Source organism: Falco peregrinus, chromosome 6 (genome assembly GCF_023634155.1).
Source record: "Falco peregrinus isolate bFalPer1 chromosome 6, bFalPer1.pri, whole genome shotgun sequence".
Classification (NCBI taxonomy): Eukaryota; Metazoa; Chordata; class Aves; order Falconiformes; family Falconidae; genus Falco; species Falco peregrinus.
The window spans coordinates 41,816,821-41,833,835 of NC_073726.1; the positions used below are offsets into that span (position 1 = coordinate 41,816,821).

At 39.9% G+C, this 17,015-nt stretch overlaps 1 long non-coding RNA gene across 3 annotated transcripts in view; it reads left to right on the top strand.

Annotated features, from left to right (window-relative positions):
* The window catches only part of LOC114013463 (uncharacterized), a 56,912-nt gene that overhangs the window by 24,735 nt on the left and 15,162 nt on the right, over positions 1–17,015 (top strand). Inside the window, exon 3 of one of the 3 annotated variants that reach the window (XR_008747779.1) lies at positions 7,650–7,882. The exons of the other annotated variants lie outside the window; for them this stretch is intronic. This is a non-coding gene — a long non-coding RNA (uncharacterized LOC114013463). Of the gene's footprint in view, positions 1–7,649; positions 7,883–17,015 lie in introns of those variants that run through there. 3 annotated transcript variants of the gene reach the window in all.

The following is a 17,015-nucleotide window of genomic DNA, read 5'->3' on the forward strand; positions in this document are numbered from 1 at the left end:
ATGGTTGGGTAGAGGAGATTTACTGACAACTTGTAAATCAAGACTCTCAAACACATGCTCCTGACACAGAGTTTTGAATCTATTTATTTGTTTAATTCTGGGCTGTCTTTAATGTTCACAGTTTGCATTATAAGTTGAATGCAGTTTGTTTGCATTGCCTGTAATATGACCGTGGCATAGCACTTCTACTGCATTTTGTCACAGAAATTTGACTCGGCTGATCCATTTTTTGAATATTTGATTTTTAAGTCGTTTAGTCTGTTCAGTTGTGGAAGATCTTCTTTGGGCAAAACCAAGAGCAGAGAATTTGGTTTAAATTCAGGGCAGCAATGCCCAACTCAAGGCACCTTGCCAGCTACCTGGATCCTCTTTGCCCTTTAGCTGCTTTAGACCTGTCGATTTGTGTACAGGTTACTGTTATCTGAAGTTAACTTTGAATAAAATCGGTCAGCTATTCGAAGGAGTCTGGCCTCAGTAATATAGGCAGCTCTGTCCATAGAAGTTATTGGCAAGATGCTCTGCCTTCTCAAAACCACGTAGCTTCTACTGTTTGAAGTTGATTGCTTAAAGCGAGCTCAATAGGACCTGGCCACTAGTGGTTTTCAAAATGTGACCCAAAGCAAATTCCTGGAATGTGTTAAAACACTGAATGTTAACAAGACAAAAGTTCACGGTTGTCCAAAAAAAAAGGAAAACCATCCCAGCCCACTGGGAACTCTGCACCATTCAGCAACTTGTTGACTTGGTTAAATTCCTCATGGCTGTAACTCTTAAAAACATGTGTTCATATGAAAAACACTTTAAAATGAAAACAAGTTTAAGAAACAGTCAAATTTTTAATGGAGAAGCTGAAAAAATAACTGCGAGAAGCAAGAATCTTCACAGATTTTTGTTATATAACCACTACCTCTATTCTGGGCATCATGTTCTCTAATGGAGATCAGGCACATGTTCAAAGTGGTTTTACAGGTACATTTCCTTACATTCAGTAGACACAATGGATTTTGAACAGTTTCATAGCAACGGATGATTTGTAATGGCTATTAACCTAGATAAGCGAGTATCAGTTTGGTGCATCCTTAATGGTCCATAATGGTCTGTGGATAAAAAATTCTTTCTCTTCACCTGTTCCTAAAAGGTATTGGTGTTTTTTTCCTAGACTTCATTTTACAAAGCAAGTTCATGTGAATTTTTGCATTCAAGAAAAAAATTCATACCAAACAGCTTTATGGTAAGAGCATTTACCGCAAAAAAGATTTATGTTTCTCTGGAACATGGTAGCCGTAGTATATCCTAGCGGGTAATCAAAACTTTCAGAAGTTAAATATATACCTTGACAGCAGCTAACCAGACATTCCTAAATAGCAGAGATTTTTAAATGAGTGTTGCTGTACCTGTTGAAATTCAGAAAGGCAGTTTCGCATTCTGTTTTTAATATTAAATTCCTTTATGAGGTTGGGACATGTCATGTCTCTTCTGTGAGACAAAATACTGCTAATGCCATGGTAAAGGAGTAAATCACCTTGATACCTGATGGATGGAGGTGGCACAAAGCTCTGGGAAGAACAGAACCCAAGGACTCTGGGAAGTGCAGAGCTGGGATGTAAAGATTGGTGCTGGGGTGCTGTGTCCTCCTGAGCCATGGGTGTCGTGGCACCAGAGCAGCTGCATCAGCCGAGAGTCCTGGTGGAGGCACGGTGCTTGCTGTGGGAGGAAGACAGTACATCTTGGAGGAAATTACACCACCTCTCAGAGTGCCATAAGTTTGGCATAAGTACCTCACCGCCCCCACTCACAAAGACCATTGTGTTAGCACAGTACGTAGTCTAGGGCTTGTGATTTACTTACCCCACACGTGTCTTCAGTGATGTAGCTATGTAGGAAGACTTTTGCAGCACATGTGTGGGCTTAGTTCTGTCCCTGAGACTCTACTAGGGTTTACCATATAGTAACATAAAACTGTGTTTTGAAAATAATGCTTTAATACACTGTGGTGTGCTACATGATATCTCAGACTGATTATATGTGATGCATATTTGCATGAACCTTAATGAGACTTACAAAAGTAAGAGGCAAATTTTAGAGAAAATTGGATTAAATGGCTTAATTCTCCATAGTTGAAGACTTTTAAATTTTAATCAAGTCTTGAATCTGAGACTAATAACTCTTCTACTAGATGTTTAAAATGACTAAAATTTAAACCCTAATATCTATAATCTAATGTGTATTATCACCAATGTATTTGTATAGCAGTAATTCCTAGAAGTACGAACATTAAAATGACAAATTTCAAAAGCCAGCATAGACCTTTCCCAAAACTCTGGGTTGGATTTTGTTGTGTGTTTTTGCCCAGCTGTATCCAAAGTGGTATCCTGCGCTGCTGCAAACCCAGTCGCCCCTGTGCAGACGTCTTTAAGACACCTGTGTTGAACTGCATTGGTGCAGGTCTTGTTCCCAATGATGGGGCAATGCAGTACCAATCCTCATCTTGCTTAATGTACGGGACAGGCAGAAGGATGTTTGATTCTTTGTTATCTGCCTGCTATGCAATTTTTACAGAAAAAAAAAAAACAAACCAAGAAAGAGGTGGCTTTGGATTCCGGTCTGTTATTCCCCGTGCCTGTGGTCACAATGCCTTCTCACCTCAGTGGTATTCAGGACTTCATAAATATTATACATTTGTGGATTTCAACCTTTCCTTCAGTTGGGTTTTTTTTTTCCACCTGGCTCACACAGTTCTGGGGGACTTTGCGTTAGACTGAGCAGATCATTTATGGTCAGTGAAACTGGTAAGTCCCAGATCCTTTCAGGTAGTTCCCACCACACTTTTAAGCTTTTCTCACACAGGGTTCATCTCACAGATATTCCATACCAGGTATCTTCTAACACATAGGTTTATCTAGTTGTTTAAGAATGCATGTGTCTGTGTGTAGTCATATGTGGCTGGGGTTAATTAATTTTTTCTCTCTTCTACTTACTGGTAACCATCCATATCTGTTCATGCCACACAGCAGGTTTTGATAATGGCCATCATGTATGTGAAAATGAGCTGGGCTTTTAAGAAGCCTGCCTGTACTAGACATTTTGTTGGTTGTCATGAGGTGATGAGGGATTGTCTTGGCCTAGCAAAAGGTATTTGTATTTGTTAATTGGAAAGAGGACAATAAAACCTTCTAAAAGTTAGTTTGTTTGGTTTATATATCTATAGAGGATCATGAGAATGCTTCAGTGATAAGCAGTAATAAACTTTTAATAAGACATTTTGATTAGGCAGTTTTGACAACAGTTTTAATAACCTTAGTGAAGTCATCATAATTCTAAAATAATTTAATGAGTTTGTTGTGACCTTAAGACATTACTGATAGAGAATTATGTGAAAATAAATGAAATTATGTTTGACTAGTGAAATAAGATATTCTGGAAGTGCTGAGGAACACTTGTTCCTCAGTATATAAGCTAAACAGTATGCTTAAGAGATAATTCTTCAGACCTTTTCCCAGGATGACACCTTTACTTTCTGTGGATCAACTGTCCTATCAGGGTAAAGATGCTGTGTGTATAGTGGGGATAAGAAACCTCTAGCAGTGCCTTGCTTTCAGTCTCCTTTTGGAGTTATTTTTAGTATGTCTAGTCACCTGTGAGACTAGCAAAAGTAGTAAGTGTCCATTAAACTTCATCCAATCTCAGCTGAATCTGGTGGTCAAAAGTCTTCAATATCTCTGAGACTTCCACTTTTCTGCTAGATTTGTTTGAAATTGTCCAAGAGGTTGAAAAACTACCAGGGAAAGTGGGGTAATAGTTGAGTGCATGGATAATGAGCCTGCCTAAACCTCATTTCCTTAGGATATCATACAACAAAGTGAACAATCTGCTCAATGGGGGCATCTTCAATATTTAGCATTATAGGTGTTTGGTTTCAGTTGTTAATCTTACTGCCAGTTTGTGGAGAAAAAAAAATCAGTTTGCTTAACAGAAAAAATACTAATCCGTTTCCATCACACTTGGCTTTTCCTTTGGAAAACATGTAAGAGTTAAACTGAATGTATTCTACCTCGAGTTAGCTGTAGTTAGCATTTCTGATCAGAACATCCAGTTCTTTCTTCTCTCTTTCCTTTTAAAATTATGTTTTTATTTCAGCCACTTTCTACCAGCAGGCAAAGCTGCTGTTACACTCTACCCAGCTGTGAAATCAATATGATTTTCATTACAAAGATAACAGAAACTCTCTTAGAAAGACTATGAATTGCCAAAGTTCAAATAACAGTCAGTGGCAGAACTTAGAATTTAGATATACTAATTAAAAAACCTTGTGGTATAAATATATTAATGAAATGCACCCTGAGAAATGTTTGCCTTTAAGATGGCAACAATCTTAAACTATTACATTGTTTCTTTAATTACTGTAGTTCATGTAAGTCACATCAAAATGTGATGGGTTCTTTCATTTATGATTGTTTCTTATAAAATAGGTATTAGCTTTTGTTTCTTTTTTCAATTCACAATTATTTGAGCTTGATTAGATTAGAAAGTGTAGCAGTCATAGAAGAGAGAACATATCTAGTAAGATTTCTGTCATATTGGACTCTAAAAATTACACATAAACAGAATGAATGGGTGCATCAGTTATTTCTGTGATATATGACTTCATTAACAACAAGAGGAAGTGCACAGTCAAACTGAAAGCAGCACTTAAGTCTTTCAGCCAGAGCAGCCAGTTCTATTTAAATTAAAATCAGTGTTTTAAAATAAATGTTATTACTCTTCCTAAGATCATCTTTGATCTCTTCTTATTAAACCTTAATTTTCCCAGCAGTTAAGTTACATCTGCTTTATTATGGATGAAAATAACAGGAAATCAATTATTTTGTTACTTGTATTTGGTTGACATTCCTCTTTCCCATCTCTATTTTTATTTAAATTCTGTCTTTTCCACCCCATATGCTAAAACAGTAAACTCAGATTGCCAAATATTGTGGATTTTAATAGAAAAAGTTCTTCACCTTACAGCTGAAGGGTTTTTACGTTATTGTGCTCCCTCTGCTGGATAGTGCCTATTAATTTTTTATTCCCTGAGCTGTTCTAATATCCGTGTTCTATAAACAAGCAATCACACTGCCTTAATGAAAGAGGTATAAAAAGCAGGAATGCTTCATTTTGGTCTCAGATGACATGGAAGGTGACAGTTGTAGGCTAGGAAAAATCCTGTTGTCTGGCAGCTCAGAGCAGCTGAAAGCCTTTAGTGGAATTTGAGGAACAATTATTTGCTCTCTCTTGGACTAAACCAGATGGACACTAAATAACCTTTCGTTTGTATAGTTCAGAGAGAGTGATGTTGATTCTTGTACTGTGGTAAGTACGACAGTATCCTCAGATGTCCCAGTAAAGTTATTAGTGTCTCAGTCTTAGTGGTGTGATTCTCATAACACTTCATCCTTTGTCCAGTCCTACAGCATTGCTTCTGGGTCAGCGTTTGCTCAGCGAAGAAAGCAAATGTGCTCTCATCCTTGCCCCACAGCAAGGTGGTGATGGCTCAGTCCTTTCCCATCTCCACTGCAGTGGGTCAAAAAGGAGGAAGAGCTATACTCCAGTTTTGTTTCTGGAGGTTATTTTGGTCTTCATGGCCTTTGACTTCATGGGGTGTTTTGGGTTTGCACTCCTGCTCACCTCTCCCACTGCTGTCACATGTCGAACCTGGCTTTGTCCTGCTTTCCTCCCTTCTCTTCCTCCCTCCCTCCCTCCCAGCATAGTTGATCCTATCCCACAGCTCACTCTCAGGTGGCCCTGGGGCCTTCAACCCAGGGGGCCACCCAGGCCCCTCCATGGGGCACTGCCTGGACCAGCCAGCCCCTGGATTCCACAACCTCCCAGCTGTTCTCTCTGTGCTGGCTGACCTAATCGGGCCTGTGGGAAGGGGATGGAAGTTCAACATCCACTTCAGGTGCAGGTGGTTTGCCCATCTGAGCTGCTTCTTCCTTGATTTTATGCCATGGTTTTGCCAGGGAAGCTGGATACCTTTGCAATTTCCTTCAAATTTAATGTGACATTATAAATGCTGCTGCATATTTAGTAACATTGAACTGGCAGTTAACTGTTCAACTTGGCTTGGTTGCACTTAGAGATTAGCTCTCCCATATTTCTATACAGATCAGACTTGTAGCATATTCCTGGAAAGAAATAAAAAATTACCAATTGTTCGGGGCGTTAACTTATTTTATAAAAATGGTAACTATTGACTCTTGGTTTAACTAGGAGACTCATTTTGGAAGAGGCATTATGGACAAATTCTGGTTAAGAATTTTTTTCTGAGGTCAGTTTTAAATTTCAGTTTCTGGATATATAAAATAATATTAAAAGTCTTTGATTTTTCCCAGACAGTCCTACAGTGAAGTAATCAGCATAATTATCTTCTTTGTGACCCTCTCTAATAAGCAAAAACTACTTCCATGTGCATGCACACTTCTTTTAGAAAGAAGTTGCTTTTTAAACCATTTCTGATAGAACAGCTGGTTAAAAGAATAAAGTTCCAGTTTCTGTAACCTTCAGTTCCTCCTGTTCAGAAGAAAAGACATGTTTAATACATTTTGGATTTGCTAAAATAATAAAAAGCTTGTGTTGTTGAACCAATATCACTCCTTAATTTATTGAGGCCTAGACAAAATCAGCATCGCTGTTTGCGGGACAGTTTGTCCTAGGGTGAATCCTCTCCATCAAACCAAGCTGGGCTGATGACGATTCTGCTGATGGTGGGACTGGGCTGGGGCTGCAGCAGGGACTCTCCGTGGAAGAGCTTCCAGGATCAGGTTGAAAATCATTTGCCTCAGATGCCTATTGAGTTATAGCAACTGAAACACTTGACAGTGCTTGTCTCAGCAAGAGCACACACCATATGCTTTGGGAGCATTCCCAAGCAGAATATTATTCTCCTAGCACCCTGGCAAGCTCATTAATACTCCCATTATCCTGTTCAGTGGGACTAATCCAGCAGCCCCTGAAGCTGGTGAGGAGATTCGGGTTGTCTTTAGGATGCTTTCAATAAAACCTTAGATGAAGTTTGCATAATTTAAGTCACACCAATGGAATTATTTTCTAAAGTTATTAATGTTAGCTTATTTGTTGGTTTCTTTATTCCAGGCTACCTGTTTTCCTGCATCTTATGAAAAGCAGTGATGTGAAATGGAAAAAGGAATATGTTTTTGTAGTAGGATTTGCATTTCTGTACATTACTGCTATTTTCCTAAGTTTTTCCAAAGAAGGCCTGGAAAAAGCTTGCATCGGCACTCCATATAGTACTAATACAAATGCAAATTTGTATGTTGATCAAGTTTTTCTCTAAACACGTGAACATCTCATGGAAAGAACTGTGAAAATTTTATAGTTTATGTGGATAAAGAAAGTACCAGTTTAAGCTTCTCAGTCAATTCTGATTATTCTTTATTGCTTTCTGGTCACACAACAAATTTAATAGAAAAATAATCTTTCACAAAATAACTTACTGTATGTAAGAGAAGAAGAATTGGGGTTTGCAAAAAAAGAAATCCCCCCTCAGATCCTGGTGTTTTTCCAGGCTGTATTTCTTTATATGTTGAAAATTTTTCTTTTCATTCCCATTCATTTTAACAGAAGATTTTAATTTTTCTTTTGGGAAAAAGAAGAAGAAAAAGAATACGGTATGTAGGGAGTGAGGAAGAACGAAGCCACAAACTAAACAGCCAAAAGATACTATTTCAAATAAGTATATTTATGGTAGTGGGAGGAAAACCTGGATCAAACAAAAAGAAAAGACTGGAGAGGACCTACTCTGGATTCCACTGATGTGGTAACAGCTGTTACTACAGTATCCGGCTTTTTTAATTAAATATTAATAGAAATAAATAAATAAAAGACTGAGTAAAGTGAAATGTGTGTTCTGTCTTCCTAAAGCTTTTTTTTTTTCCAGCATCTGGAGTAGCAGAATCAACACCCTTTTATTCAATTAGTAGCATTAAATAACAACATCAGCTGACAGGAAATAAGAAAGTTCCTATGGCAACTAAAAATAAGCACAGGAGGAAAAACGCATCAAATGCTGTCAGCAGACAGCATAAAAGGCAGCTGTATGGAGATAATAGAACAAGAACATACACAGAAATCCTACTGGTAAACATAACGCATTTCATAGCTTTTACCGGTAGTTTTTTTGTTTTGTTGGTTTTTTCCCCACAAATGGGACCATGACACCCTGGTTACAGCATCTACTTATCAATATCTCAAATTGTTTTGCTGAGATAGGCTTCTGATTTACAGCCTGTGAAACACAGGGACAGAGCCCTGCATCTTCAGGAGAGCAGATGTATCCCCTCAGATTTGTACGCTGTTCGGAAAGCCTTTGGGTGCTTCAAATCTTGTGCACGGCTGCCACTTTCTCTCAAGGTTACTCTTTGGTCCCTGCATACAGAATGTTTGATAAAAGTTTTTGATAGAAGCAGAAGTGCAAAATGTCTAGTAGAAATGTGACTTGTAGAAGAAATAGGGCAATACACATCATGCAGACACTACTTAAATGTGCAGCTGTGTTCATATAAAGTTATACTGAGCTTGAGAAGGTGTAGATGATAAAATCCCTGGTGGAGGGGAAACCTGAGTGTGCAGCTGCTGTGCTGAGGCTACAGCTGGGCCACTTGCGAGCTGCTCCTTTCATCTCTGTGGGAGAACTCGTTTTGAAGACAATTTAACTCTTGAAATTCCTGGGTTATCTGCTTTTCCTACCTATCTGATCTTCCCAGTTTCACCTGTCTCATAAAAAGCAAAACCACCACCCCCTCCTTCCCCCACCAGACCTGTGCAGGGCAGAGAGGGCTACGCTGTTTCCCCTGTGCTCTCTGTGCTCCAAAGTTGTTGACACTGCAGACCCATCTAGGCTCCCCCTTCTGATACAGAGGTGCTGCTGTTTCCACAGTAAAACTCTTCTGAGCAGTGCTGCCTCTCCACCCAGGACCCTGCTGGAGAGGCTCTGCTCACCAGGGCTTGCTGGGGAGACAAACCCACTGTCAATGTCTTGGCCAGCTCAGGAAACTTGGTTTCTGAGTGGGAGAACATTCAGCCTTGCAGATAGCAAAGGGATTGTATTTCTGCCTGGTTAATTCCATCCTGTTAAGTGATAAAAGTGAGTTTATTAATATCAACTCTGACATTATGAGGCAGTGTGGCAGAATGCTGAAGCAGGACCAAAAGCAGTGGCTGGGAGAAATGTGATCGGACTGCCCTGATACCAGTAGAGGCTTTTATCTTTGCTTAGGACCTTTGTAATTTCTGATTTTTTATGTGTCTGTGCTGATTGTTGACCCAAATCTTGAATTCACCACTCCAACTGTAAAAGGCAACTCCCTTGTTCCAAGGACAACTTCATTTTCAGTCCAAATGTTACACAACTGAGAGGACCGCCTGGGGTCGGAAGCCCACTCCTAAGCTATGGTGGGCCACTATATCATATAGTTGCTTCCCAAAGATGCTTACGTGATAGTGTATCACAGATGTAACTCGTCATTAAGTGACTCAGGCTGCAAGTCGACACATGTAACCACAGGCATGTGGAGTATGAATAGATACCAGCCGCTGATACTATTATAGCTTACTCTGCAGTTTGGCTATGTACAGGCTGTTGTGAGCAATATCCTGCCCCTGTGTGGACTATACTTGCACTGCCTGCAAGTCACCACATGCACAACTCCAGAGAAAATTTAGGAACTGATCGTTGGGTAGTCCACAGCAAAGCATCAGAAACTAGGTGATAGAGCCACTCAAAGGGAACCACTTTCTCAAAGTGGCTGACAAGAGCAAGCATAAACATGTTGTGTTTTGCTCTGACTTAATTAGCACAGCAAAGAAATTAGCTGTCTTCTGATTGAGTAAAGGTGTATACTACACAGAAGTACTCCAGCAAACAAAATGCTTCTGAAATTATCTGAACCAGGATACCACTGTAAAGGGAAATTGCACATTATATTGTAACAGAAATTCAGGGGATGGCAGCTGAGTGTTGGCAATTACCTCCGGATCCATAACAAACTCATTCTCATTCGTGTCTCGGTTATTGGCGCAGAGCAGCCTGCATCCGTGGGAGCTGCAGGTCTTGCGTTAGGGAACATTTGGTCTCTGAGCTGTGAGTTCCCGGTAGCGGTGTTGGGCAGGTACAGCCCAGAGCAAGAGGCAAGCACAACTCGTTCTGTCCTTCCCTCCTGTCCATGAGTACCCTGCGCTTTTCAACAGCTAGAGGAATTTATTGACCGCTTCCCTGGTGCTGCTACAGAGCTGGGTAATTACAGTGATTACAATGATTAGATTACAATGTAGTTTTTCCTACTGTGCTTGTGAAATGCTGCAGCTCATCCCACCTTTTATTCATGGCAGATGGTAGATTTGCAGTATATGAATGGGTACTGCAAGAGTAACACACACACGCCACCCCAGCTAGGATATATTCTTCACCTTGTGTGAACTAGCAGGGCAGTAAAATAGACAGCACGTCTGCTTTGTGTGAGTCAGACTTGTCATTTAATTTACCCTTTCATATTCAGTAACTCTGATAACTGAGTTGAAAATAACAACAACAAATGACAAGCAAACAGAGCATCAGTGACCTCATAATTTCTGTTCCTTGGTTGAACAGATATTCTTGATTTGCTGAAGAACCTTAAGACAAGTATTAAGAAAGAAATAGAAGAAACTAAATCTATAGTTTGAATGTTTGTACTAAACAAGGTCTAAAGAAAATACTTGGATTAAAAAGTTTAGGGTGGGTTTTCTTTTGTGTAGGAAATGTCAATGTATCTCTTAAAAAATTAGTGTAGTTGTAACACAGAATGAACTAAGGCATTGTACCTAACACCTGTAAGACTGATCTGGTACTAAAGCCTGCTTTTAGTGGCTGGGAACATGACTACTGAAATGCTGGCTGCTCAAAATGCCAAAATTTATGGAGGTTTAGATTTTAAACATACCTGCAAAGCAAAGAAAACCCAAACAGGTTTTGTTTGAAAAATGTGCTTCAAACAATGCAAATGCTTAAAGAATTTCAGAACTCTTGTTTGTGGAAGGGATAAATGAAAGGTCATTCTTCTCTCCTGTGACATTTGTCATCTTTTGCTCTAATAAAGTCCAGCTCCATTGAACTTTGTGAACTTTTGACAAAAGTATTTGGCTTACCTACAGTGACGCAAAAATTTCTCCTCCTCCTCTAGCAACAGCGACTTTTTCAGCAGGTGCAACTCACTCAAATTAGTCGATCCAACACTGACTGCCAGGTAGACCCAGAAGCTGATGGGGAGCTTGCATTGATCACCACTATTTCAGCAGTCAGTTGTTGAAACTATGTCTGGTGTAGGACAGAGGAGGCAGAGGCACTCATGCAGGGACTGAAGCTCAGGTAACTCCTGCTGGTCAAGTATGTGAACAAACTCCTAAAAAAGAAACACTTTTCAGCTGGAGCGAAGAAGCAAAAATGGAAAAAAGAAAGAGAAAATGGGAATGCCTTTGCAATATTAATGTGCAGTGTAACGGACTTTTCCTTTATGTAGTGACCAGTATTCTGCTAAGAACTTTATGATAACAGATCTCTCGTTTAGTGGATCACTTGCAGATTATGATCGACAATTCCCTTTGCTTCACTGATTTCACATTTCAATGGGTGTGTATATATATACAGGTTACATTGGTTGTTTGTGGATAATATACTTGGAATACAACACTTTACGGGACTTTGTAGGCACTCAGAACAAAAACTTCAGAAACAAAATAAAATTGGCCAGTGTACATACAAGAAATCAGTCTGTCTCTGTATGGGAGAACTCTCCGAAACGGAAAGAAATTCTGAAATCGGTGGGTCAAGTGTTCTGTTGGTATAGCTGTCCTATTCTGTTGGAAAGAACTTTTGTCATTGAAAACAAATGTAAAATTTAAAATGAAGCTGTTTCTCAGCTAATGTAGAGTAGGCTCTTTCATGTGCTTATTCCTCAGGGATGCAAAACATTCTTGGCTACTATTGAAATGAAAGACAAAATTGTTTAGTACCTTGCAAGACTGAGCCACCAGTAATCAAAGCTGGTTGCATATTCTTGGGACCTCAGGCAATGTGGTATTGCTGTCTACTGAGTGACCTGCTATACTTAATAAATACAGTCATCTCACTGGAAACTCATTGCACGTGTTCAACCTGAAAATAATTAGAAATATTTTGTTTTATTAGTAAATTAAAAATATTAAATCATTGCACCTTCAAATTTGAGAGTATATTTCTTTTAACTTTGAATACCTAGCTTTTTCCTTGTTCAATATGTTTCTGTTTCTTCAGCAAGTGTAATTTTGAGGAGGAAGAGAAATATATGACTGATGCATTAAAATCAATCATGATAGCAAATTTAATATCCAAAAGTTCTTCAGATATTCTGGGAAAAAAATCTGATGATGAAATGCAGTGCGATGGTTAGCACTCATTTGCTATACTGAAGTCAGAAATATGCTGTAGCTTAATTTTCCTCATGATTATAAATGGCTCTTGACTTTACCGGCAAGTCCAAACTATACCTCAGCTTTTGAGATAACCAGGTTATCTTGCACATGCAGCTTAAAACGTATGTGGCAGAAGGGTATATGACATGCATAAGTCACTGTCCAGAGCCCGGTGCAGTGCATAAATATAATTTGCATAGCACAGAACATATTTATAAGTTCATGCTAATGTATGATAAGGACATTTTTCAAAAAGGCTAGCAGAAGTGTTTCAAATCTTCTTATTGTAAGTTACAGGATTAATTTATTAAATGTGGGCTGCAAATCCCTGCTCCAAGTTGAGGCCATTCAAGACTAGGCACGCAGGGCTTCCTAGTGCCTGGGAATCTCCTGATCACAAAGAACATGCAACAGAGGGGAAGCTGCCAGAAGCCTCCTTTTTATTGAAGGCTGTGGTGGTAAGAAAGATGAAAACCTTCAGGGCTTGTATCCATGATCAGTTGCTGGTGGTTTGAGCTGAGGAATGAGGACTCCAAGGGTGCCAGCTTGCCTAGCGAGAGGCATGAACCGGAGGAGAGGAGCTAGGAAGCTCTCAGCAGAGCAGTGCAGTCCCTCAGATGGGACAGGTCCCTTGGGCTACCCCTGCACTGCTAAAGGAGTGCGACTTGAGAGGCTCCTCAGCCCTCTGGCCATCAGGCACAGGCTGCCGACGTGTGCCCTACACAGCCCTTGGCTCTGCATCTCTTCCAGATGCCCCGTGACAGCCTCAGAGCTGTTTTGCATTTGCTTTTGTGATGTGGAAGTGTCTGATGCCGTTGCAGTGGCGTGAAGCTGAAGGTACACCCCAGGTTCCCCGGGCCATGGCGCAGGGCAGACGGGGATGCTCAAGGGTGTGGATCTGCTGCAACAGCAGTGGGGGCCATGTCGGCTGGAGGCAGGGCTGGGTGACACTGGAAAAATTAAATAGTGTGGATGATCTCCAGCCTGGTACCTTGGCCCTCTTACTTACCAGGCAAGAGACTCTAAACCAAAGTGGCTGCCTCGAGTAAAGGTTTAGACTGATCTTTTTTTCAACTGTCACCCTGTCTTCATGGAAAACCTGCTGTTAAAGAGGACTGCTTTGTGAAATGGCATCAAAGAAGGATTTTTACTGTTTGTCATTGGGTTGTATTTCAGTGCTAAATCACATCAACCCTAGAAAGATTGAAAAAATGGAAAACATGTCACTGCTGTCATCCCAAGTTTTGTTTACATTTCTTTACATTAAAGCTCTGATTTCTGTAGGAGTTTTGAGGTTGATCTTGTTCTTGTCTCTTCTAGGTTTCTGCAGTGTATTGTTAGGTACTAAATCAGATCTCGGTGTTACTTGTAGTATGTTTACATATTGTAAAATCATATGGTCTAAATGATGCTCCTAGGAAAGCATATCAGCACTTAAAACCATAAGATTATAGTTTTCAGTTTAGCTATCCTGCATTTTGTTATTACTTGCATGTGTTAACATTAAGTATTAAAAAAGAATGTTAAAAGGAAACAAAGCTTTTAAAGTCAAGCAGTAAAACATAATACCATTTATTTCTGGCTTTAATCTTCGCAATTTTAACTAGCTTCCTTTGGGTTTGTGCATTGTGATCAGTCTTTAATTAAGAGAACACATACTATTTTTTTGTCCTTGCTGATGGCCCTCTTCTGCTGAAACTTTAAAGTCAGACACCTGGCATGGAAACATGCTTCATGTAGATGGCTCGTTAATGAACTCAGTATTTGATTTAATCCTTGTGTTTGCTGGGCATCCAATGCCTTATTCATTTCACATTGTGCAAACCTGCTGTAATGCAGAATTATTTGTTTCCTTACGACCATTTCTTTCCTGTCCATCATTAACATAACCCAGCTGTTTCACAAGCAGTAATGAACTTATTACCATACTCCTATGATGCAGTGAAGAGTATTATTAGTCCAATTTTTCAGATAATAAGCTGAAGTGGAGGAACATGAATAATAACTTCAAATACAAATTTTGGACATTGAGTAAGAAAACAATGGACAACTATTCCTCAGGCTTTTATTAGTTCACAGTACAGCCCTCATCCCCCGCCCTGATGTCAGGTGTGGGTGTGAGAGCCCCGCGCTCCTGCATGACGAATGCAGCCCCCTGCTGCAGCTGGGCACCCAGCTGAGGGGCCGTCAGTGGCCATGGAAGGGTAATGTTGCGGGGAATGGCTTTGCAAGGTTAGCTAGGTAAAACAGCTTGAAAGGAGGCTGATGCCTTTCCCTTTCCAACTACGGGGAGAAGTTTGATTGAAACACCACCTTGTGTAACCTCCACCTTGGTTTTGTGTCTGGCTCCTGGGCTGGTGCATCTGGGAAGTGCTATTGCAGGGAAAGTCTTGTCTATACCTCCTTTATCCTGGGATCAGAAAGAAAATAGGCTTAGCATGTACAGAATCCTTGGAAATGCTATTTATCAACTGCTACTGAGTGTATGCAATGAGATATTTTCTCAATTATTTATAGCTTGGCTATGTTTGGGCATTATACCCCTCCACACACGTAGATGCACAACAAAAGGCTTATCCATCACACAAAGACTACTCAGTGCCAAATTTCATTTCCTTGCTTCAAGTCATCATACTGCCAGAAATTATTGACAAAACTGTTGTAGTAATCACTGGTAAATAGTATGATTGGCAAATAATATATTTTGTGCTGACTTTATTATTGGAAACAACTGGACAATTTATGCTGACACTCTCTTGGAAAACAGACATGGAAAAATTCAGCCCCAACAGTTAAATTCTGGAAGAGTTTTGAACGATGGAAATGAACGGTTTCTAATGGGAAGAATTTGGCAGCATTAGCTACAAAGAGCCTTAGCCATTCAGTCTGCAATTGCTTTTCTGGAATTTTGAATTGCAAATCACCTCTACCCCTAATTCTCCCCAGAGTCACAGTCCCTAGTAAGACAGCCTGGTTTTTTATACGGGACATGGGAGTAGAGAGGTTGAGTAGCTCTACTCTATAGTATTTATATGAAGACTGGACTGCTATAAGCATATATGGAAGTATATAAGGATAAAATAAAGAGTAGAAATGAGCTTTATGTACAATGTATACAATGCGTGTAATGAAATTTTTCAGTTTATTCGTCTCTCTGGAATGAGTAGGAATAGTATTCTCTGTTATTTGCATAGCTGGTAACTTCCAGTTGCAGAATCAATGTAAGGTATTTACAGTAGCAGTTTTGTTTTGGTTTAGTTTTAGTTATGTGAATTTGATGTGAGAAAGATGCAGACTGTAATACCATATTAACATGAGTCCTGTCCACAAATGAAAAAATCAGTATGTACTTGTTAGGGCAAATAAGTTAGAAAGAGAGTGCAGGGGGAGTATTGTGTGATTATGTTACAAATGCTGTTTCTTTGACTCTGCTCAAAGAAATCCCAAGTGCAACAATGCCATAACTTATTTTATAAGCTTATAATTCTGGTAGCATATACTTAAAAAAAAAAGCCAAAGGATGTCATCTTTGAAGAGTTTCTTCAGCTTCAGTTAAAGATAAGTCTTCGCAGGATCCATGTGGAACCCTTTAACAGCGTGGCGTTAAAATGTGCTCATTTTTCCATCTTTGGGAATTGTCAGTCATTTTGTACCTGTTTATTTCACAGTCAGATTCCAATTGCAACCTGCTGCTAGGAAACCTGGCCATAAAAGTTGGAAAATACAGCATGGAAGACATTATTATATACTGAGGCATCATCAGGATAGTTGGTGTGTGCATTTGGGAGGAGGTGAGGGAGAGCAGCAACAAGGAGGTCTTTTTTATTTCACTTGCTAGGCAAGACCCAGCAAACTTCTTGTGACTGGAAAGATTATGCCAGCACATTGCAGAAAATAAGTTTTCACTATAAGCACATTAATTCCCTGACTGCATGTGTCAGGGGGAAATAAAAAAGCCGGATTGTTACGATTGATAATACAGAATTGATTGGACATGACAGAACTATAAGAGTCAACACCCAGAGGCATGTTTTACCAATGTGGTGGTAAAGTTATTAATATTTAAGACATGAGGGTTCTGGCTAAGAAGTTTGTCCTAACTAAAAGAACAGTCCTTTCGACTAGGAGCTAGCAGTCTGAGTTTTTCCCCCTCCCCACCACTGATGGAAGGCAATACGGGGTGTGCCTCGTAATAGAGGCTCCACCAAGGGCCATCCCTCCACGTCCTCACCTTATTTACTGCGTGAGTCCTTAGAGCTGTGGCAGCTAGCAAGCTACTGAAGGAGTCCATTCCTGCTGGAGATGGATACCTGACTTTGTTAACATCAGAATTACTGGGTTTCCTCACCTCTCTCTTTTTTCTTTCTTTCTTTCTTTTTTTTTTTTTGTTCCCCTGACACAGTCTGCAGGCTGGGTCTCTGCAATCACTTGGCAGAACGCAGAGGAGCAGAGGGGGCGATGCTGTCCAAATGTTTTCTCCCTGTAATCATGGTTATTAATGCTCTTGTCTGACCTGTCCTAAATTGTACCTG